The sequence below is a fragment of the Cavia porcellus genome, unplaced genomic scaffold (assembly GCF_034190915.1).
Source record: "Cavia porcellus strain 051 isolate PalLab524CR breed Dunkin Hartley unplaced genomic scaffold, mCavPor4.1 scaffold_3, whole genome shotgun sequence".
Lineage (NCBI taxonomy): Eukaryota > Metazoa > Chordata > Mammalia > Rodentia > Caviidae > Cavia > Cavia porcellus.
Genome location: NW_026947486.1, coordinates 10,875,961 through 10,897,860, shown reverse-complemented (window position 1 = coordinate 10,897,860; position 21,900 = coordinate 10,875,961). Strand labels below are relative to the sequence as shown.

At 50.2% G+C, this 21,900-nt stretch overlaps 1 protein-coding gene across 3 annotated transcripts in view; it reads left to right on the top strand.

Moving 5' to 3' along the window:
• Window positions 1-21,900, top strand: part of Bcor (BCL6 corepressor) — a 127,187-nt gene that overhangs the window by 28,217 nt on the left and 77,070 nt on the right. The window contains exon 1 of one of the 3 annotated variants that reach the window (XM_013151966.3): window positions 5,662-5,829. The exons of 1 other annotated variant lie outside the window; for it this stretch is intronic. The gene's annotated coding sequence lies outside the window, so the exon portion shown is untranslated. Of the gene's footprint in view, window positions 1-5,661; window positions 5,853-21,900 lie in introns of those variants that run through there. One more of the 3 variants, XM_063245707.1, reaches the window with a different exon arrangement.

The following is a 21,900-nucleotide window of genomic DNA, read 5'->3' as shown; positions in this document are numbered from 1 at the left end:
TGGAGTTGCTTCTCCAGCCACACATCCTTCGCCCCCAACAATAGGTAGGGTGGCACATCAAAGGGCCCAGGGTAGGAATGCAGAACACACTGGGGAAGCTCGCAGCAGTGCTCACGCCTGGGTTCTGAGCATAGCGCTTGGGCCGTCCCAGGCATGAGTTCTCCAAGCCCGGTGAAGGCAGGATCTCACTCTCGCGACTCAAAGGGGCTTTTCCCTTTGGGTAGTGCTCTGCAGACCCACCAGCTCCTGCCACCCTGCCTGGTGGACTTCCCTCTACCCTGCCGCGGGCAGAGCGCTGCACTAGGTGTGCCCACGCGCGCCGGGCCTTCTCATAGGCGCAGTGCTGCCTTAGATCCCGCTCCAGTTCTTCCCTTCTCCCCGGCCTGTGGCCGGCACCGGCGCCTCCGGAGCGGCCTGAAACTTGATCCCGTGTCGGAAGGACAGTGTGTAAACACCAGGCGCGCTCCGAGAGCCCACGGGAGGGGCCGGAGGAGGGCCGCTCGGGCAGCTCCGAGGCCCCGCGCCCCCGCCCGCCTGCTCGCCCCGGGCACGATCTGCAGGGCCGCCGCCTCGCTCTCTGCCTTCCCAGTTGGCTCAGCTAATTGGAGCCGCCGCCACCGCGGCGGCCTCTTGTTGAATTTTCTAGATCGCAACCGTTCAGTCGTGGCTGCCTGTGGCTCCCCTCCCCCTCCCACAGCTGTTATCTCGGCAGGCAACTTGTTGGTGGTGGGGACAGTGCCTCTGCTGACCCTAGGCTCAGACTCCGACTTCACCCCAGCAGTTCAGGACGGGGTTTCCTCAGTTGTGAGTGGGAGGTAGCATCTTATCTGGCACTGTGACACTTTGAGGCAGGATCCTAGGTTCTTCATCCTATCTAGGTGTTCTTCCCAATGAAAAGCATTGATCCTCTCCGCCTTACACCAAGACATGGTGACAGTCTAGAGGTCCAACTTCACTAGCGACTTAAATTGTTTCCAGGAAAACATTACAGAACTACTGAGTAGTGGGAAGCAGGAAGGTTCCCCCCTCTCTCCTGCCCTGTCCCCCTTCCCTGCCCACTCATGGGCATTTGAGACTTGGTATATATATAGGTCCTTCCTGGAGCCAGGCTCTCCTGCATCTAGGGTATAGCCCATCCAAATGCTACAAGGCTGCTTTCCTTCTTGGTTAAGTACCAGGTGCATCTAGGGAGGCATGGTACCCTTAGTGGGTTCTGAAGGTACAGCAGCTTTCCCAAGCTGGATGGTAGTGGTTCACCTCCTCTGTCCCAGCCATGGTCTACCTGCATCTTTTTTTTTTTTTTTTTGGGCAGAGAATCAAACTCAGGACCCTGTGCTTGCCAGGCAAGTGCTTATGCCTCTGTGCTATATCCCTGGCTGCTGCCTGTACTTTGTGCTAGAGGCAAACTGTCCAACCTGAAAGCTGTCAGGTCTGTGTGGGCTGCAGCAGGCCCAGTGCTTGACCTGTGGTGGACAGAGGAAAGTGAAACAGTTTGATAGACTGAGAACATCTTTTGCTGTGCTTGGAACTCTTGCCACTGGGTTTCACAGGCCCAGGGCCCAATGTTGTAAAACTAGCAGCATGCCAGTTCGGAAGTGAGTAAATACAGGCAGGTGAACTTCCAGGAGGCTGAGTGTAGGAGCTACCACCAGGGCGTCTGCACCAGTCAAAGGAGCTGCTTTTCATGTGCCAGTTCTGAAAAGGGCGCCTAGTCCCTTGTTCCCTTTGATGGGCTCTCTGACAACTGTTAGGGAGCAGAGTGGAGGCCATTAGGGTTCATTAATTATCATTTCCAAGCACCTATCTTCATTTCTTTTATCTAGATAAGTACGCTAAGGTCTTCCTGGGTTGTCCTTCTAATTTGTTGATAACCAGAGCAAGAGTTCCCACTCAATCCATATTGTTTTTTTTTTTTTTAAACTGGTACCAGGGATCGAACTCACGACCACACACTTGCAAGGCAGGCGCTTATATACCGATGAGCTAAATTCCCAGCCCCAATCCATATTGTTTTAAGCTATATATAGTAGAAAGGAGATGTATCAAAATAACAATTTGGTGTTTGGGATGATACTTCGGTAGGTCAAGTTCACCTAGTGCTCTGGCAACTCATGCTGCAGGCTCTTCCAATCAGATAACCTACCCATGTGTCTCCTATTGTGTCTCTTCTTCTGTAACAGAAAAAGAAAAGACTCCTCTGAAAGATGTTTATTCTCCTTGACTCCTACCCTCAGGCTGCAAGAGTCTTATTCTGTTTAGGGCAAACTATGTTTCTATATTTTGATAAAGAAAAGAAAAATTTGTATTCTTCTTCAGACCTCAAGAGAGAATTATGTATCCCAGGAGTTTACTCATCTCCTGGCTGTTTAATAGACAATCTGAATTCTGACTCTGGAGCAGGATTACTTTCATGTCCCAATCTCCTCACTTCCTTCCCTTTGTCACCTTGTCACCACCCTCCACCCATCCCCAGGCCTGAGGTTCCTGTCCCAAAGGCTGAGTATACCTCTGAAGACCCTGCAATTTGAGTATACACATTTCTTTTACAGAGCAAAGAGTATACTGAGCCTTTGGGATTCCTGCTCCAGCTCCCTGAAAGCTTATGCCAAGAGCACCCTATGAGGTCCGTGGTGATGGATGTTATGAGGCCCAGGGAAAGAGCCACCGTGGTGGGAAGAGTTGAGTGCCTGCATGCAAGGCTCAGACCTGAACCAAACCAAAGAGCAACCAAAAAAAAAAAAAAAAAAAATACACCTGGCTGGTCGCCTGCTTGAAAATAAACCCTACCTTCCTACCACCCTCCTCCATCTGTGTAACTAGTGAGTCCCCGGGGCATTCCATTCCTTGGCTTCTCTTTAGTTCACTTTAAGAATGGTGCTGTTAAAGCATATCAGGAAGCTGAGACACATCTACCACTCCTCACTTCCCCTGGCGCCTGGCTCAGCTTGGTTGAACTTGCTGTTCCTGTCTTTTTAGAGGAGCTGGTTGTGTTCCTGAAGCAGGATCACACTGTGCCTCCTCCCCAGGGGTCCCCAGCTATTGATTTTTAATATCCGTATTCAATATTGTGTATTAAATATTGAATCCATGCACGAGAGGATGTGATGCAAATCACCAGCCGTGCCTGAGACTTTAATAGTTGTTTTATTGCCCGGAAACCACAGTTGGACGCAAGGCATCCTGCAGCCGACGCTGGGGGGTGGGGATGACAGGCAGAGACTGGAGGGCTGGGTAGAGTAGGGCCTCCCAAGGAATACCCAAGGCCTCTGAAACAGCCATGGCTGAAGGCACAGGGAGGCACTCACAGCCTCCCACCCCTGCAGGCAGGTGGGGGCCAGCCCCAGGCTGCCATGCAAAGAATAGGAAGAGGTGTGGGGCTGTGTCTTTCCTTCCTGTACTTCCCTAACTGGACTGTCCATTCCTGTCCAGCAGTTCCCCTTCCCTTGCACACAGATACAAACCTAGACAGGCATACACACGACTACTGAACAGGAAAGTGAACTTTGGGCAGGAAACCCAGGCCTTGGGCAGCCCCCACTAGCTTGGCTATGTGGCCTTAATTCAGACCTCTCTTAACCTCTCTGAGTCTGCTTCCCTTCTCTGAGATGGGGGTAATGCTATCTGCCCTGCCTTCCCCACAGCTGGCCGAGGCTGGCGCACATGAGATAATATTCAGGGAAAAGGCTTTTGTCAACTGTTGGGCCCCACATAGGCAGGCTGAGGGATTAGTGCTGGCTTTCCCTTTATGCTCCTCCTCTCCTGAAGGCTGGGACTCCCAGCTGCCTACTTTCTGAGAGGAGCCCCTTCCTCATTGAAGGCTATGCCTCTGCTCAGTTGGTCACCTCTGCTTGGTCTCCCCGGCTCCCTGCCCTTCCATGCTGCATTGGGGCTAGGCAGTCTGGTTTGGAGGACTCCCAGCAGGGAGACAGGAAGGGCAAGACTGCCCCTGTGTGTGTGTGTGTGTGTGTGTGTGTGTGTGCACACGCGCGCGCGCGTGAGCGTGCAAGCAAGCAAAGCAAACAGCAGTGGGGAAGCTCTGTTCACTGGAGGGAAAAAAGGTGAGCTCTGCAGCTGCTGGCCTGGGCTGCAGAGCCAGCCCCAGAGGGGAGCAGAGAATGGGGCTCTAATGAGACCAGTGAGTGGCCATGGGTGGGAGGAGTCTCAGAGAACCTGAGTCTTGGGAGCTCTTCCCTAATAACACTGCTGGTCTTTGCATAAGTCCAGCTTGACTCCTGATTGCTAGAAGGTCAGGCAGAGGCAGCACCCTAAATGTATTGCCACTGGGAAGCCCAAAAGGAAATTGGGTTTGGAGGTAACTGCTTCCTACAGCCACCAAGTCAGATATACACTTGCCTGAGGCCCCAGTAGTGGAGACACTAGCTTTCTGATGACCAGGCTCCCACTGCATCTCACGGCCTTTGTCCATGGCTCAGGGAAGGAAGGAGACTAGAGGGGTCAGACCAGTGAAGACAGTCCTAGGGCCCCAGCTATACACTGGGAAGGCCCTAACAGACATACTTGGCCCCCACAGGCAGCTCAAAGACCAGCTTTGGCTGCAGGCTTCACCAAGAGATAGCAAATTCATATTCGCATCCCCAGGCTTACAGACAGACAGGTATGGCAGGCAGGGCCTGGCTGCACAAGCCTCTGTGTTAGGGCTTGGGCTGCTACTGCAGCCAGTGTTTCCCAGTCTGCAGCTGAACCTCCCTGGCTCTGTCCTCCCGCTCTATCTCGCTGTCAGCTTCTTGCTGTCCTCGATGGTCTCCCTGGTCAGCAGGTCTGGCTCTGCTTCCCCAAGGGCATGGGCCTTCACGCACGTGTGTCTAGCTTAGGGCAACCTGGACTCCCGTTGGTCTCTCCCCTCGGGCTACTTAGCATCACCATACTGGCTGTGAGTGTCCACTTCTTGGGCTCACCCTCCCTCAGCTAACATATCTGGGCTCAGGAACCCCTGGACAAAAACTTCCCGGAAGTTTTGGGTTAGGGCCACCGAAGCAAGCCCAAGAGAGACTGAGAGTTCTAGGCAGAAACAGGAGGGGGCAACTACGGGGCTTCCTGAGGGAAGGAGGCTTTTGTGACTGAGCTCAAGGGCCATGGCGCTCTCCCAACTCTAGAGAATCTGGACACATGGTTCTGCCGCTGACCTGAAAATTGGCAGGGCATGTGTGCTGCGGTGGGGATGCCCAGAGCGCACGTGCATGTGCCAAAAGCAAAGGCTGCCGGCTGGATACGACGCAAAGGAAGCGCTCGGGCCAAGGGCCAGCCGGGGCCTGCGACCCTAGGCCACAGGACAGGTGAAGACACCCTTTGGAGACCTTCCGCTAGGGCCCCGCACGCCGGCGGCGTTGGCGGCAGAAACTCCTTGAAAGTAAACTTGCCGAGAGGGGCGCGGGCAAGGGCTGGCGGGGGTGTCTGCGTCGTGGAGGCCGGGAAGGCTAGTGTCAAGTTTCAGCCCCTAATGACACTCGATGGCAAGGTGCCAAGGCCCTGGGAACGGCGGCGCGAAAGGGGGAGGAGTGGAAGGGGTGTGGGTGAGAGGAACCAAGCAGTGGGGCCCAACTTTGGAGCCCCGAGGCGCGAGGAGCCCACACTGGCCGAGAGTGGCCGCGGGGGCGGGGGCGCGCGGAGAGCTGTCGGAGCGGAGCGGAGCGCAGGCATCTTCCGCAATCCATTCATGCACTGAAGCGCGTGCAGAGCTGCTGCTCGCTGCCATTGTTACTCGCGGGCGGTGTGGGAGCCGAGCCTCCACTCTGGCGAGAGATAAATGGCCTCTGACAGCCCCTCCTCGCCAAGAGAGCTCCTCGGATTTCACCGCGCGGCAGCTCTCAGGTCTGTGCCTCGCTCGCTTCCCGGTGAGAACCTTTAAATCAGCCTCCCGGCCCTCCCTCCTCCTGGACGCTGTCCCCCGCCCACCCAGGCCCTGGCAGGGCCCGGGACGCGTCGAGCACAGTCTCGGTCTCCTCCCCACACGGGTGGGGGTGAGGTGGGGACTCCGGGGGGACCCCGAGGCCGCGAGGGGAGGCGGCTAGCGTCCCCCGCCCGGGTTCCGCGCCTCTGCCTGAGCGGAGCCCCGCGCCCCGCCTCCGCGCCCACAAGATAGATCAGGCTACCGTGCGGAGAGCGGGCTGTAAATATTTAAAAAGTCTCTCGCGCGCCGGCAGTAATGGCTTTCGCAGTTGGAATGTGTGCTAGGGGAAGAGGAAGGGCGACGTGTGTACTGTGTTGCGGGCTGCGGAATTTTTCCTATGCCTCTTCCTGGGTCAGGGTGGACTGTATGTTCAAGTTTCCCGATTTCCCGCCGTTTGTCTTGCCGCCGCCGTGTCCCACGTTAGCATGGGGCACACCCGTCCATGGGGAAACTTGGCCGGGCGACAGAGGCCCGGTCGGGATGACCCCACTGCTACCCTCCGTTTTGAGGTCTCCTTTAAGGCCCTGGTCTGGGGCAGGCTGGAGATCTCAGGTCCAGGTCCGATTCTCGCTGATGAAAGCGGGAAATGAATAGATTGGAGCACCCTGAGTTTGGGTGCTCACTAAAGCCTGGGCTGGGTTTTCTGCATCTGAGGGGCCTGGGCTGTTTGTGCCTTTGCTCTCCTGCCCAAGTCCCTCGTAAGCTTTGATCCGCTCTAAACATGTCCCCAGCCCTGCGCCTGAATCTGAAAGTAACCTTGTGGCTGCTGGGACCGAAACCTGGCAGGAGGCAGCGGAGAAATTGGGACTTGGGGAGGGTAGCGCCCGGACTTAGTGCAGGTCACTCGTGGACGTGGAGGGGGAGCTTTTGCGTCTCTGGTGAGTTTGGGCCTGGGATCTTTAAGGCTGAGCCCAGCAGGATGGGAGAGGTGGGGGAGGGGATCCAGCCTTCTCAGCGGAGAGGAGCTTAATAGGCCCACCGCAGGGTGTGTGCTGGGTGAGGTTGTCGCCTTTGCCAACGGCGGTTCCCTGGGGGGGGGGGCCGCCGAGTTGCCCAGAGCTGGGGCGGGCCGGGTGCCGTGGGTTCTGGCCGCAGATTAGTGGGGTGTGGGCCCAGGCCAGGGCTGGTCCTTTGCACTCTCCGCCCTGCCCGCTCAGAGACCGGCCAAAGTGTGGGAGCCGGTGGCCTGTCCGGGCGCGCTTTCGGCGTTCCAGCGCGTAGAGCTCCCAGGTCCTGGCAGCTCCGTGCACTCGGCTTCCAGGGACTTGTGTTGCGCCCTTCTCGCTTGTTTGTCTCGTGTGAGCCTCGTAAACCGCCCTGATTTATTACCCAGACTAAATGCTTAATTTGTGAATATGAAACAGATTAAAAGAGGCGGGGGGAGGGGGCTTGAGGTCGGCATATTTTAGCAATCAGAGCAAGGCAGCCCGGCAGATGTTTCAAATTTGTCGACATTTTCAGGCTCATGTGGAAAGCTAGCTAGAATGGTCAAGAGGTCCTTTTTCCTTCTTTCAACCCAAGAACTTGGCAGTGATCAAAAGGAGGTGATTAGTAGCTACAGAAAAAAGACACCAGCAGGCAAGGAGTTAACAGAGATTGAGCACTTCACCTCCAGGATTACATTGGGGGGGGGCAAAAAAAAAAAAAAAGCAAGTCGATCACAAAGGCTAAATGGGGGCCTGGTTTAAAAGGCCCAAATCTTAGAAGCCAACTCTGAGGGTCCATTAAAAGTTAATCCAGTAAATAAACTTCATCCCCTAATAAGACGGGTAAGAAGGATAGCAACTCCAACTTAAAATAGCCAACAGGTAATAGAAATAAATAGCTTTGATGTGGCCCAAACATGTGCTTTCAGCTTTCCTAGGGTCCTTAGAGTTACACACTGAACAGTGGCCTCTGGGGACACACCCATCTCCTGTTGAAAAGACCCTATGTGTACAGGCAGTGCGTTTTGGTGTTTGTCATTTTTGGACAACTTCACACATCAAAGGTCCAAGCACTGTGTTCAGCTCTCTGGTTCCAGCTGCCCAGTGAAGCAGATACAATTTCTATAAATTGGCCTTCTCCTCTAGGTTTTGATTGATCATCACCATATGAGATTATTGAAAGTCTAATGTCTTATTTCACTTTCTCCAAGGGATGAGGAAGGGAGCAGTTTATTGGAAGTCAGGCCACGTGAAGAAGCCAGTGTTGTGCAATAACAATTTCCATTAGCCTGGATTTATCAGTCTCCTGAAACTCCCACGCATCTCCCTCAGGTGGCACCCCTGCCCCCTCTGGGTCTCAGCACCTGTCCATGTACACAGGTACAAGACAAGTACCAGCCTCTGGGGCCCTTCTATCGGACAGGAGAACATGGCTGTTGATGAAACAGAAGGAAACAAAAGATTTATTTTTTAATATATTTATTATGACTCAAGATTCTTCTCTTTGGCCTTTATTTCCCACCCCCAAACTTTTTTGTTCCTCTTTTGCCTTGATACAGTCTTTCATTTTATTAAAGTTGATTATGGTTCCTATGTCTTGTCCTGGACCAGACAAAGGCTTAGAGAAAGTCAAAGAACGCGTTAATTATATGTTTCTTGTAAACAGACTTTACATTTCCCCTTTACACATTTAGTTGGCGTGCTGTTTAGTTTAACACTCAATTGCTGCAAATATGCTGCTTAAAAATGCTGTCTTTATTAAAACAAATAAATGCATTCAAAGACCTTTCTAATTTCAACTCGCGTGGGCTACATACAGAAGAGAAAGCTAAAAGCAAGAGCAAGCACAAGGGAAAAGTGGCTGGGAGGCTTCGGAGAGAAAGGAGACCAGGCATCACACACACACTGGAGCTCACACACACACACACACCACATGTACACGCAGGCAACATCCCTTCTTCCATCCCTCCCCACTGCCACTGCAGTGTTAAACTGGTCAGTACAATTGTCCCTGGCTGCACCCTGCAGCTTACCAGCAGGCCTGGATTTTCCATCGCTTGGCGCCTAAGGGGATCATTAGCTGAGAAGGACAGTCTCCTCTACCTGCTGGCAACCCTCATTTACCAGCCAGAGGTGGCAAGTTGCAGGCTTCTGCATTGGGCCTTGGTCCCATTTTGCTCAACCCAACTGGGGTCCTTTGGTTTTGCCTCTGGGTGCATTAGTGCCTAATTAAACCTTAACCAGGGCAGGGTACACTGAATGTAAGTCCTGGGCTGAGAGGAATCCTCAAGGAAAAGCTGGTCTTACCTGGGCAGAGAAAGTGACTTCTGAGCCCCAGGAGAAGGAATCCCTCTGCTGAGTCAATTGGGCAGGGCGTTGGAGTACACATCAAGGCTGAAATCAAGAAGAAAAGGCAATGAGTGTGCCATGCCCCCCTCCATCTAAGCAGGGCCTGTGTCACACCAGGCAGGACAGGGTGCTACTGTAGCTCCAGACAATGCTGGCTGCAGAAAAATGACCCACCCGAGTGCCCTTGTGCTATTGGAGTTACTAATCAGGTGTCATGGATGCATCTCATACAGGAACTAGAGCTATATTAATGGCTGTGGGGATAGAAAGGAACAGGTATGGCAAAAGCCCAAGGACTAGGTGTGTTTTGTGGTGCTAGCTCAACAGTAGAGAAGCAGAAGAGGATCCTGTGCTGAAGACCTGGGCTTGGCCAGGATCAAAATGACCTGATGTGGTGGTAAAGTGACAGGCAGCAAATGAGAGTGTGTGCAGATCTCATAGAAGAGCCACTGAGACTTTGACTTAACCCTTATTTAACCTAGTGGAGGAAAATGGTTCACACGGTGAAAACGCTTAACTCAGGATGACATGTTAGTGGCAGAAGTGAGACCAGAACCAGGTGCTGTGTGGTACACACCCATAATTCCAGCTACCTGGGAGGCTGAGGCATGAGGATCTCAAGTTTAGCTCGAAATAAAAAATAAAAAGGGCTGTGAACAAAAAGGGCTATAGATACAGCTTGGTGGTAGAATACTTGTCTAGCAACACTTGTGGGAAGCTCTGGTTTCCAACCCCAGTACTATGCAAAAAGAAGGAGATAAAGAAGGAGGAGGAGGAAGAGGAGGAGGAGGAGGAAGGAGCCAAAGCCCTGAACTCCCAGGTTCAGCAAACAAGCAAGGATGGAAAGTGACTTCTGGTTAGAGAAAGAGCCAGGGTGCTGCTCTTGATCACTTGAAGATGGTAGTTTACTGGTTTAGCATTTATTAAGCACTTGCAGTGTGCAAAGCACAATGTTGGGGGCAGGGAGCAGTACAGCACTATAGGGCCTTGAAGGACCAAGCAGGGGGCATTTGGTTCTTTTATGTACTTGATAACAAAAGCCATAAAGGACAGTGGGTAAGGGACTAGGGAACAGGCAGAAGAAAGCCAACCACTCAGACTTTTTTTTCTTTCAGTTTTTTGAGATAGGGCCTTACTGTGTAGTTTAGGCTGGTGTTGAACTCACTGTGTAGTCCAGATTGGTCTCAAACTCTCAGCGATCCTCCTGGGATTACAGGCATGCACTACCCAGCTTTTTTGTTGTTTTTTGAGTCAAGGTCTCACTATGTAGTTCAGGCTCATCTTGAACTCACTAAGTAGCCCAGGTTGGCTTTGAAATCACAGTGATCCTCCTGCCTCAGCCTCCTGAGTGCTGGGATTACAGGCATGCACCACCACACCCAGTTTTTATTTTCTTTTGAGACAGGATCTGGCTAGGTTGCTCAGGCTGGCCTGGAATTTTTGCAGTCCTCCTACCTCAGCCTCCCAAGTAGCTAAGATTATCGGTGTTCGTTCCACATTCAGCCAGGGTCCCACTTGTACAGGGCTTACTGGAGGCTGGTGGGGCTGGTGAGGCCAATGGGCAGCCTGCCACTGGCCACTCCTCTGCTGTCACCCCAGCCAACCCTACGGGCCTGGGCCTTGGAGGTTGCTGTCCCAGGACAGTGGATCAGGCCATCTGGGCCAAGGCCCTCCCCTTCCCCTTCTTTGGAGTGCCCAACTTCCTTTCCCAAGGCTGGTCAGGGTCAGAAAGATCCATCTGATGCCAATCAGCGAGGCAGATTTTCTAGCCAGAACTTGCACTTCGGTTCTCTCTTGTCCTGGACGAATGAATGAAAGGAAGAGCGTAGCTTATCCCCAAAAGCTCCTGGACAGATGCGGGCTCTCTGGGGGAGCTGGTAAGGGAATATTGCCTCCCTGAACAAAACAAACTCCAGAATCTCCTAGGTTTAGCACCTTGCGCCAGCAGCTCTCCCGGCAGAGGAGGCAGGCAGGCTCAAGAGTCCTGGGCCTCCCAGATTCCACCTGCCCCATGAGGCGCTCTCCATGTGATCACAGGTGCCCTCCCTCCAGCCATCTGGCCTGTGCCCAGCCTCTGCTCTCGGTTTCTCTGAGCAGAGGGGAAACATGCTGAAGCCTTCAAAGCACATTCCTAAACACTAAGGGAGAGCTGTGGGGAAGTGAAAACAAAGGGGCCAGGAGCCCAGCAGTTCAGCTTACAGAGTCTGTGGGCCAACAGGGCTGGCCCAAGTTCAGTCAGACTTCCTGGCTGGGTGCCAGCCTGAGCTGGCAGTGTGCCCTCTCCAGCCCACCGCTCAGGCCCCATTGCCCCCAAACCTGGGCACAACGGCCTGGTTAGCTGAAGCCCAGGAAGCCCTGCTGCCCTGGCTAGCCCTGTCAGGCTGATCCCTCCCGATCCAGTTCAGGTGGCTGTTCCCAGAGGCAGCGAACTACCCTCAAATTCCTTAGCTCCCAAGTGCCTGAGAGTGAGTGGGCTGTCAAGGGGACAGAAGGGATCCTCTAGGTGCTTCCAGTGGCTTGGTATACCTGGGAGTGTCCAGTTCATTGCCTGATAACTTGAGGCCTTGAGCGGCCATATTAGAGGTTGTAAACATGGGGACATTATTCATCCATTGTTTTTGTGTGTGTGTGTGTGTGTGTGTGTGTATACTCCAGATAGTGAGAATTTTGGTATATGTAGTTCATACTGGTCTTCCACTAACTATGTAGCACAATCTGGCCTCAAACTCACAGTGGTCCTCCTGCCTTAGCCTCCAAAGTCCTGGGATCACAAGTGTGCACCACCATACCCTTCCCAGTAACTGCTCATCCTAATGCACCATAAAAGTGTGACTGATTGGGAGGCTGAGGCAGGAGGATCGTTGCAAATTCGAGACCAGCCTGGACTACAAAGTGAGCTCAAGGCCAGCCTGAACTGCATAGAAAGACTCTGTTTCAAAAAGACCACACACACACAAAAAAATGTGACGCATTCTGTATGTGTCAGAGCTGGGGAACACTGTCCACTTGCCCAGTGTCTGCACCCCCACACAAATGGTGTGGGGAGGGTATTGGGCCCTATGGTTCTCCATGAATGGCAAGCATGGCACATTTATTTACTCTTTCACTCTGCTCCCTCTTGTTTGTCCCGCACAGTGCTGGCAGCTGTTGGAGGTAGCTGGGGGGATTCCTGGCTACCAGGGTCCAGGTTTGTCCTTAGGGAGTTTAGTGGGGGGAGAGAGAGAGCGAGAGAGTGAGAGTGATAGAGCAAGAGAGGAGAGAGAGAGAGAGAGAGAGAGAGAGAGAGAGAGAGAGAGAGAGACTGTAGACCCAAAGAAGCAGAAAACTCAGCATATCACACTAAAGCCAGGAAAAAGCACATTCCTTGCTTTTACAGCTGGTGTGGTGGTAGTGGTGGGGTGCCTATGCTTTGAAAGAACCTGTGTTGCCCAGGCTGGCCTTGAACTCCTGGGCTCAAGCAATCCTACCTCAGCCTTGGCAGTAACTGAGATTGCAGGGCAACCACACCCAGCTAGGAATAAGTTGTTTTGTTTTGTTTTTGACACTGGGAATGGAACCTAGGAATGATATGCCACTGAGCTACCTCCCCATGCTTGTGATTTTTTCTTGTTTTGTCTTGAGATAAGTTTTCCCTAAATTGCCCAGGCTGGCCTCAAATATGCAATCCTCCTGCCTCAGCCTCCCAAACTTTGGGGTTATAGGTGGGTGGATGCCGCCTTATCTGGCCAGGAATATACTGTTAAAGCCAGAGTTCTGTGGCCTGTTTCTGCCACATTCTGCTGGCTCACTGGAGACTTCCTCAGTTTCTAATTGAGTGGCTGCTTGAGCTGCTGAATGGGGCCCTGGGGGGCTCTACCCACATGACTGTGTCCTGCTCATAGCAGATGTCATGGGTGACACCTGCAGTGGCAGAAAATCATAAGGATGTTACAGGGCGCTGGGGTTTGAGAAAGTAAGCCTCTCCCATCCCCATTTCTCATTCAGTTTGTCTCTCCAGCAACCACTGCTGCGTTTCTCTTACCCTTCCAAAGATAGCCTTTTAAGACTGATTTTTTTTGTAAAAAAATTTTATCTTTAAAAAGCCCAAACTTGAGTCGGGGACATAGCTCACTGGCACAAGCGCCTATCTGGCAAGTGCGAGATCATGAGTTCAATCTCTGGTACAAAATAAATAAATAAATAAAACCCAAACTTCCTGGGCATGCTTATGCAGGTCTTAATCCCAGCACTTCAAGGCTAAAGCAGGAGGGTTCCCATGAGTTCGAGGTCAACCTGGGCTGTACATAGCTCAAAGTCAGCCTGAACTACAAAGTGAGACCCTGTCTCAAAACAAACAAAATATATGGCAAGCAAATATTAATTTAAAAAGCCCAAGCCTACAGAAAAGTTGAGAGAACAATACGATGAGCCCTCATATTTAAAGAGAGATTTTCTTTTTCTTTCTTTTTTTTTTTTTTTTTCTGTTACTCAAAATCAAACTCAGGATCTTGCACTTGCCAAGCAGGTGCTGTGCGGCAGAGCTATACCCCTGGACCGCAAAGAGATATTTTCAAAAGCCCTGTATTTATTCAACATGCCTACCCTTGAAAGAATTCAAAACCCCTTCAAAGATCTGAATTAGCCTAACTTTACCTTAAAAGGTTCCTTAGGAATACTTTACCCTCGTAGATATGCTGCAGGCTTGTTGGTTGACTTTTTTTTTTTTTTTTTTTTTTGTCTTTTTCGTTTTTATCGGTACCAGGGATTGAACTGATGACTGCACACTTGCAAGGCAGGCGCTTATGCCGCTGAGCTAAAACCTCAGTCCCTGTTGGTCAACTTTCAGCGCTAGCATCTTATCTGTGCCTTGAACAGGGTGGTAGTCACTGAGGCGAGGGACCTACTCTGCTTAAATGGTTCTGGTGTCAACCTTTGCTGAGTGACCGCACGAGGGTGGTTCAGTCCCCACCACTCTGTTAGTGGCCATGGGGTCATTGGTAACTGCAAGAGATCCAAGGAATCCAGGAATGTAGCTTCCTGTACTTAGCAGGTAAGTGGCAGGGGATTCTCGATTCTCAGGCACAGTTTCCACATGTGCAGTTTCTAGCCATGCTGTTTATTTATTCCGTTATTTATTTAGTGAGCTAGTTATTTTAGCCATATGGTGATTGAAACTGGGGACTTCACACTAAATTCCCAGTGCTTTATTTTTTTTTTTTTTTTATTTTGAGACAAAAGTCTTGCTAAGTTGTCCAGGCAGGGCTCAAACTTGGATCCTCCCATCTTAGGTTACAGGTATACATCATCACACCTGGCCTAGCCATGCTGTTTAAATATTTGGGGCGCTAGGGATATAGCTTAGTGGCACAGTGCTTGCCTGGCAAGCCTGAGGTTGTGAGTTTGATTCCCAGTACCTAAATAAATAAATAAATAAATATAAAAAAATTTTTTTTGGTCTATGTGGCCCTGGGGAATCGAACCCAGGGCCTTGTGTATGTTAACTACATGGTACCATAAGGTGTCCCCCCACACACACCTTAGCCTTGCTTGTTTAAGACATTTGAAAGGACTAGGGGTATAGCTCAACAGTAGAGTCCATGCTTGGCATACTGGTGGTTCCATCCCCAGTGCTGTGAACTAAGTAAGGACACACATACATATATCTGGACCCCCCCAAGGGGGGGTGTTTTTTGACATAGGCTCACCAGGCTCACACTGTGTAGTTCAGGCTGGGCTTGAACTCACTATGTAGCCCAGGCTAGCCTGAAACTCAGTGATCCTCCTGCCTCAGCCTGCTGAGCGCTATGCACTACCACGCCCCACCCTCTTTTCCCCTCCCATTTGCTGGCCCAGATAGTTGTAGCCCTGCAGAACCAGCTTAGAAGACCAAACTAGCATCTGCTTTACACAGAGCCAGGAAGAGTGTTCTCCCTCAGAGTGAGCCTAAGCTCACGGAGGCTCCAGGTCTGAAAGTCCAGTGTCAAGTGCAGTGGAGCAAGCAAGTGTGGCCCCAAGAACCTCCCAGTGTCAGGCAAGCCAGAGAGGCATTTGTGCCACCCCTGGTCTTGTCCAGAGAGATGCCCGAAATAGGAAGGATCAGATACTTGAGAACCAGAAGCAGAGCTGGACATGATGGTGCATGCCTGCAGTCCTAGCACTTGAGTAGCTGAAGCAGGATGATCACTTTGAATTTGAAGATAGCCTGGGCTACAGAGTAAGACCTTGTTTTAAAAAACGGAATTTGGAGTTTGTTTAAAGCATACTTTGCTCCTATAAAATACTGTGTCTAATGTTAGGCTTTGACAACTAATATCTGACCTTGACATTATGGTGTTTCTGCCATACAATTTAATTAACATGTGATGTCAGCACAACGCCAGAGAGCAAAACATTCTGACACTCTTGGAAGCCACCTAAGTCCCTTTCAAGCCCCTACCCCCACCTCCATCCTGCTATGAACCGACACAGAGAAAGCCTCTAAAGTTGAGCCAGCCCCCAGTGTGATGCACAGTCACCTAGCTGTGTCAAGGTCGGATTGGAGGGCACTGAAGTCTCACCGTGCTTTTTGAGGGGACCCCCCCCAACTGAGAGTGCAGCCTAGGGGAGAAGGCTCACCCTTCGTCAGGGGTGCCTAGTGGAGAGTTCCTGTTTTTTTCTCTACAAAATGTTTTCTCATGACTGTGGTCTCAGCTACTTGCTGAGCTACTTGAGAGGTCAAGGCAGGAGGTTCACTTGAGCCCAGGAGTTGTGGGCCAGCCTGGGCAACACGGGAAGATCCTACCTCTGAAAAACAAAATGTTTTAGCTGGGCTGAATGGCTTACACCCATAATGCAGCACTCTGGGAGGCTGAGGTAGGACAATGAAAAGTTTGAGGCCAGCCTGGGCAACTTAGCAAGACTTTGTCTCAAAATAATGTTTAAGAAGGGCTGGGATTATTTATAAGAGGACAATATGTAATTATCAACTAGTTATTTCTTTTTTTTTTGTCTTTTCCCTTTTTATTGGGTATCGAACTCATGACTGCCTGCTTGCAAGGCAGGCGCTTATGCCGCTGAGCTAAATCCCCAGCCCCAACTAGTTATTTCTTACTGTTTATTTTTTTTTTGAAATAATATATTATTTCCACCCCTTTTCTGTTTTGTTTTTCATTCTTTTTTTTTTTTTTTTTTTTTTTTTTTTGGTCTTTTTTCCTTTTTATCGGTACCAGGGATCAAACTCACGACTGCCTGCTTGCAAGGCAGGCGCTTATGCCGCTGAGCTAAATCCCCAGCCCCTTTGTTTTTCATTCTTTAAATAAAAAAATTAAAAAAAAATAAAAAAGAAGGGCTGGGGGAATGGAGCTGTATAGTAGAGCACTTGCCTGGTATGTGCAAGGCCCTGAGTTCAACCACTACTACTGTAAAAAAAAATTTTTTTTCGTCTTCTTCAATTTTGTCTATTGTAGAGTTATTGAACTTTACAAAGGAACAAGGTAAGGGGCACATTAACTCATTTAACACCCACCACATGCTTTCTGATGTTTTGGGCAGTGCATGGTATCTTGAACATCATAAAACTATACTTCATTGCAGAGAGAATGTGAATACACATGCATAAGCCAAAAGAAAGATAGGCAATGTCAATTGTGATGCCTGCTGATGAAGAGTGCAGAGGGGTGAGCGGCTAGCAAGAGACGGGGCACCGATTTAGCCAGAGTCTTAGGTTGGCAGACTGTGCTCCGTGGCGTAGCAGTCAGCTCGTGTCTCAGTCATGTTGTGGAACAACCCACCGAAAACATGGACATGCATTTGCTTCCTGTGTACTATCTGGATCACCCCAGGCTCACCAATCTGCAACTACCACCACGTGTGATCGGGTCTGGGTCTGTTCCATACGTCCCTCATCTTTGAGATAAGCAGGCCACCTGCAACATGGTCTTCTCAAACTGATGGCAAAAGCATGAGCCAAGAGTCCCAACACAATGACGCTTCTGTCCTAGGCTTTGCCCATCAGCCTCTTATTTCTTCCCACAGCCCAGGGTGGCCTGCTGTCAGTGCGCCCCACTACCAGTGGATCCATTGCAGTTACCTGTTGAGGGACCTGGCTGTGGGAAAGAGCAGCGCCAATTGGAAACAGATGGTTCAACTGGGTGTGGGGGTGCATACCTGTATCTCAGCACTCTGGAGACTGAAGCAGGAGGATAGCTGTGAGTTCGAAGCCAGCCTAGGCCATAGAGTGAGTTCAACGGCAGCCTGGACTGCATAGTGAAACCCTGTCTCAAAAAGACAAAACAAAAAACAAATGGTTCAAACGCAAACTATGGCTCTCCAGCTATGATGTTTGATAAATCTTCTGTTTTAGATTAAATTGAAATAAATAATTATGCATTAGCATCTCTGAGACTAAGGTGGCTTACTGTGGCACCAAAAATATCTGGGTCATTGTTGCTAACCTCAGGAAACCTGCGAAGCTGGGCCACAGGCCATCCCAGTACTGAGAGAGAAAGTGGCCATGACAGAGCCGCTCTTCTGCCTTAGGCTTTTGGTTGCAAGAACGAGAGACCGCGTAGACTCCATACCCAGCAAGTTTCCTTGCCGACTTTCCTTTTCTTTTCTTTTTTTGTCATTTTGTTTTGTTTTTTGAGATCAAGTCTCACTGTGTAGCTTAGGCTGACCTTGAATTTGGCACTGAATTCGTTTTGTAGCCCCTGCTTCAGCCTCCTAAGTGCTGGGATCACAGGTGTGTGCCACCACACCTGGCTCCTTGCTGACTTCTGAGCATGTGGTTTTTGTTTTTTGTTTTTTTTTTGTTGTTGTTGTTGTTTTTTGTCTTTTTCCTTTTTATCGGTACCGGGGATCGAACTTGCAAGGCAGGCGCTTATGCCGCTGAGCTAAATCCCCAGCCCCCTGAGCATGTTTTTGGAGTGGCACAAATCAGGTTTCAGACCCAAAGGTGCCACCTCTGGGCCTCTGCAGTCAGCTAGCCCTTCAGTGTGTCTCACTGGCCAGATATCTAGGACACATCTTGATGAGCCATGTCAGGGCGGAGGTAGAAGATTCCAGCTCTTCTTCCCAGCTCCTTGCTCCCTAGTCCTATCCTGCCTTTCTCTTACCATTCTTGAATAATTCCTAAGCGTCCTTTCAAAAAGTGATGATTTCTAATTTCAGGCCTCCCTTCAATTAATTCCTCCAGAGCGCTACAGTTAGCCAAGTACTGGAACCTGGCCTTTCCCTTCCGGAAGGAAAGCTCACTGTTCAATTGATTCTGACAGTCAAGGGAATCTAATCACCATTGCCCAGAGTGATTCCAATCAAAGGAATCCACTCCCTGAGAATTCAAGGTGGCAGTATCAAGGGTTATATCTTGTAAGCACAGAAAACAGGGCACTGGTGGGGCCCCCTGGAGATTCTGTCCATCTCTTCCTTGGGAGGAGTCTGGCTCCTGCTCAAGAAGCACGTGAGGTGATCTATCCTCTGTGATCAATCCTAGCCTGGAACTGGAAGGGGCTCCCCTACCTTTCAGAGCAGCCACCAATTCGGGGTGCATTGAATAGTCTGGTCTCCAATCAGTCTCTGATCTCACTGAAGTTGGCTTGATTTTCCTGGGTCCACTTTGAGCTCATCGACCTTGTCTGAATCTCCCATGGCTTTATTTGCTCCTCTGTCCTTCTCAGTGTAAATCTCTTTGCAACCATATCTCAGAGGCCCACCTCTGGGTTCAGCCTTCATTCCCTGTTAGACTAAGAGATCAGAATACAGATTTACTTTTTAGTGAAACAAAGTAGCTGTACTGAGACCCTGGAACAAAAGTATCAACAGCAGCTCAGAAGTCTCCTCCTATCTTGCAGGCATTATAGGCCCAAAGAGAATGATCACTTAAACACACACACACACAAAGTGTAGGGTTGGAGCCTGGGCTTCACACATGGTAGGCTAGCACTCTACCACCACTGAGCCACACCCCCATCCTGCTTAACTTCTATTATTATTATTTGAGGAGGGGGTTACCAGGGATCGAACTCGTGACCTTGTGCCACTGAGCTTAATCCTTAGCCCTAATAATAGTAATTAGTACTACCCAACTTGGTACTTTATAGAAATGCAATCTATAGGATGTACTTTACTGTGTGTCTGTGTTGTGTTCAGAAGAGCCATCCATAGAGTGTATAGTTCATTCTTTTTCTGCCCTATAGTATTGCATTGCATGAGTACATATGTTTTTAATCTTCTATTTTTACATTTTACTTTTATTTATTTATTTTTTCTGTGGAGCTGGTGATCAAACCCAGGGCCTTTGCACTAAGCTACACCCCAAACACCCCTTCCCTCTCTCCCTCTCTCTCTCTCTCCTCTTCTTGTCTTTTTCTATCCCTTCCTCCCGCCTCTCTCTCTCTCTCTCTCCTTCTCTCCCTCTCTCCTCCTCTCTTCCTCTCTCCCCTTCTCCCTCTCTCCCTCTCTCTTCCTTTCTCCCCTTCTCCCCCTCTTTCTCTACAAGATCTTGCTAAGTTGTCTAAATTGCCCAGTCTGGGCTTAAACTTGGGATTTGCCTGGCTCAGCCTCTCAGAGTGCTGCGATTTCAGGCGTGTGCCTAAACTAGGCCCAGCTTGCTAGAGACGGCTCAAGGACCATCAGCCCAAGTGGCAGAGTAGCTTGTCTTGGTGTTGACCAGTACAGAGCTGCTCAGAACTGGCCCGCTCTGGGTTACTGGGCAGCAGGGTCAGAAGAGCCCAGTGAAGTGGTAGCTATGTTGTCTTTACAATGCAATCAGACCCTGAAAACTGTGCCTCTTTGCTTTTTTTGTTTTTCTCTGATGCTGGGCTGGAACCCAGGGCCTTGCACACACTCTACCAGTGCTCTCCCTGTGCCACATCTGGGTGCTCTGTGCCACCCTCCTAGATGCTGCTAGAAAACTGCACCAGTGTCCACTTGGCCGCCAGGCACGACAGTTCCTGACTGCTTGTCGTTTGCTTTCTTCTTTTAGATATTCTGCTGTTCCTGATTCAGTGTTGAGCTCCTCAAGGGCAGAAAAAGGTTTCTTTCTTCTTTTCAAATTCTCTCCAGTGTTTTCCGTGAAACTGTCATAGAAAAAATGTTAGCTGATGCCCTGTGAAACAGAAGCCTGTGGTTTTCTTTGAATTTTCAGTAAAATTTGAAATTTGGTCCTTCATCTTTAATGACAATAGCTTTTGGAAACTGAGAGAATAAAATTCTTATTAAGCTTCTGGTTTTGAACTCCTCCCTAATTTGCCCTGCCTGTTGGGCTCCCACCCCCGCTCCTACACAGCAAGGACCCTCAGGCACACAGCTCCCCTTCTGTTCCCTCTGCCCTGGGGGTGCACTACCCCAGACAGTGCACCTGCTCCTGGCATGACCTCCCCAGCACCCCCCCCATACCTCAGGAACCACCTCCTCTATCGCCCAGAGGCCTCCTTTAGATCACATGCCTTGTGCTTATTGTCCCAGCTGCAAAATTTATTACTTGTGGGGGTGGGGTGGTACATGCCTATGATCCCAGCACTGGGGAGACTTGGGAGACTGAGGCAGGAGAATTGCTGAACAGTCTGAACGATGTAGCAAGACCCTGTCTCAGAAAACAAAAACGAGGGCTGGGGATTTAGTTCAGTGGCATAAGTGCCTCCCTGGCAAGCGTGAGGTCCTGAGTTCGATCCCCACAAAACACACACACACACACACACACACACACACACACACACACACACAAACCAATACAAAAGAGCACTTCCATAACTGGGCGGTGCTGCACCCTTGTGATCCTGGTCCTCTAGGAAGTTTAGGCAGGAGGCATCATAAATCTGAGCCCAGTGTTGGCAATTTTGCAACTTAGTGAGACCCTGTCATAAAATAAAAAAAATTTTTTTTGGTCTTTTTCTCATTTTTATCAGTACCGGGGATCGAACTCACAACTGCCTGCTTGCAAGGCAGGTACTTATGCCACTGAGCTAAATCCCCAGCCCCTAATAAAAATGTTACTATTTATTTGTTTGTTGTGACAGGGCTTCACTATATAGTTCAGGATTACAGCACTGGGATGGCAGGTACCAGACAAGATCCAATAGGCTGGTACCCTACTCTCGGTACATTTGGTTTTCCTCTCTATGCTCCATCTCGATATATAATTCAGGATAACCTTGAACTCACTCTGTTGCCCAGGCTAGCTTCAAATTCACGGTGATCCTCCTGCCTCAGCTGTCCAAATGCTGGGATTACAGGAGTGCTCTAACAGGCCCAGGGTCAAAATAAAAGTTTCAAAAACTGAAAAAGTGGTGGTGGTGGGGCTGGGGATACAAAGGCCCTAGGTTCAATCCCTAGTACTACAAAAAAGGAAACCCAAATTAAATTTTGCTGGTCACATGTGATTATAGTCATGGCTATTTAGGAGGCTGAGGCAAGAAGATCCAGGAGACCAGTTTGGGCAGTAGCAACATCCTGTCTCCAAAGAAAGTCTAAATGTAATCCAATGCGCAGACATTATGAGTGGTTTTCTGATGCTAGGAAGCATAGAAGAAAAGCCTGCTGGTCTCCTCTGGTTTTCTTATAATAACCTGGCTGAGCAGTGTGACCCACTGGCTGGTTCATGCAGTAATTGCTTTTGGGTCGCCTGGGGTGCCAGTTTAGAATGTGGTGACCTGGCCTGATGCCTGAAAATTCTGACTCAGTAGGCCTGGGGTGGGGCCTGGAAATCTCTATCTTTAACACTCACCACAGCTGACTCTGACGCACAGCCAGGTTTGGAAACTG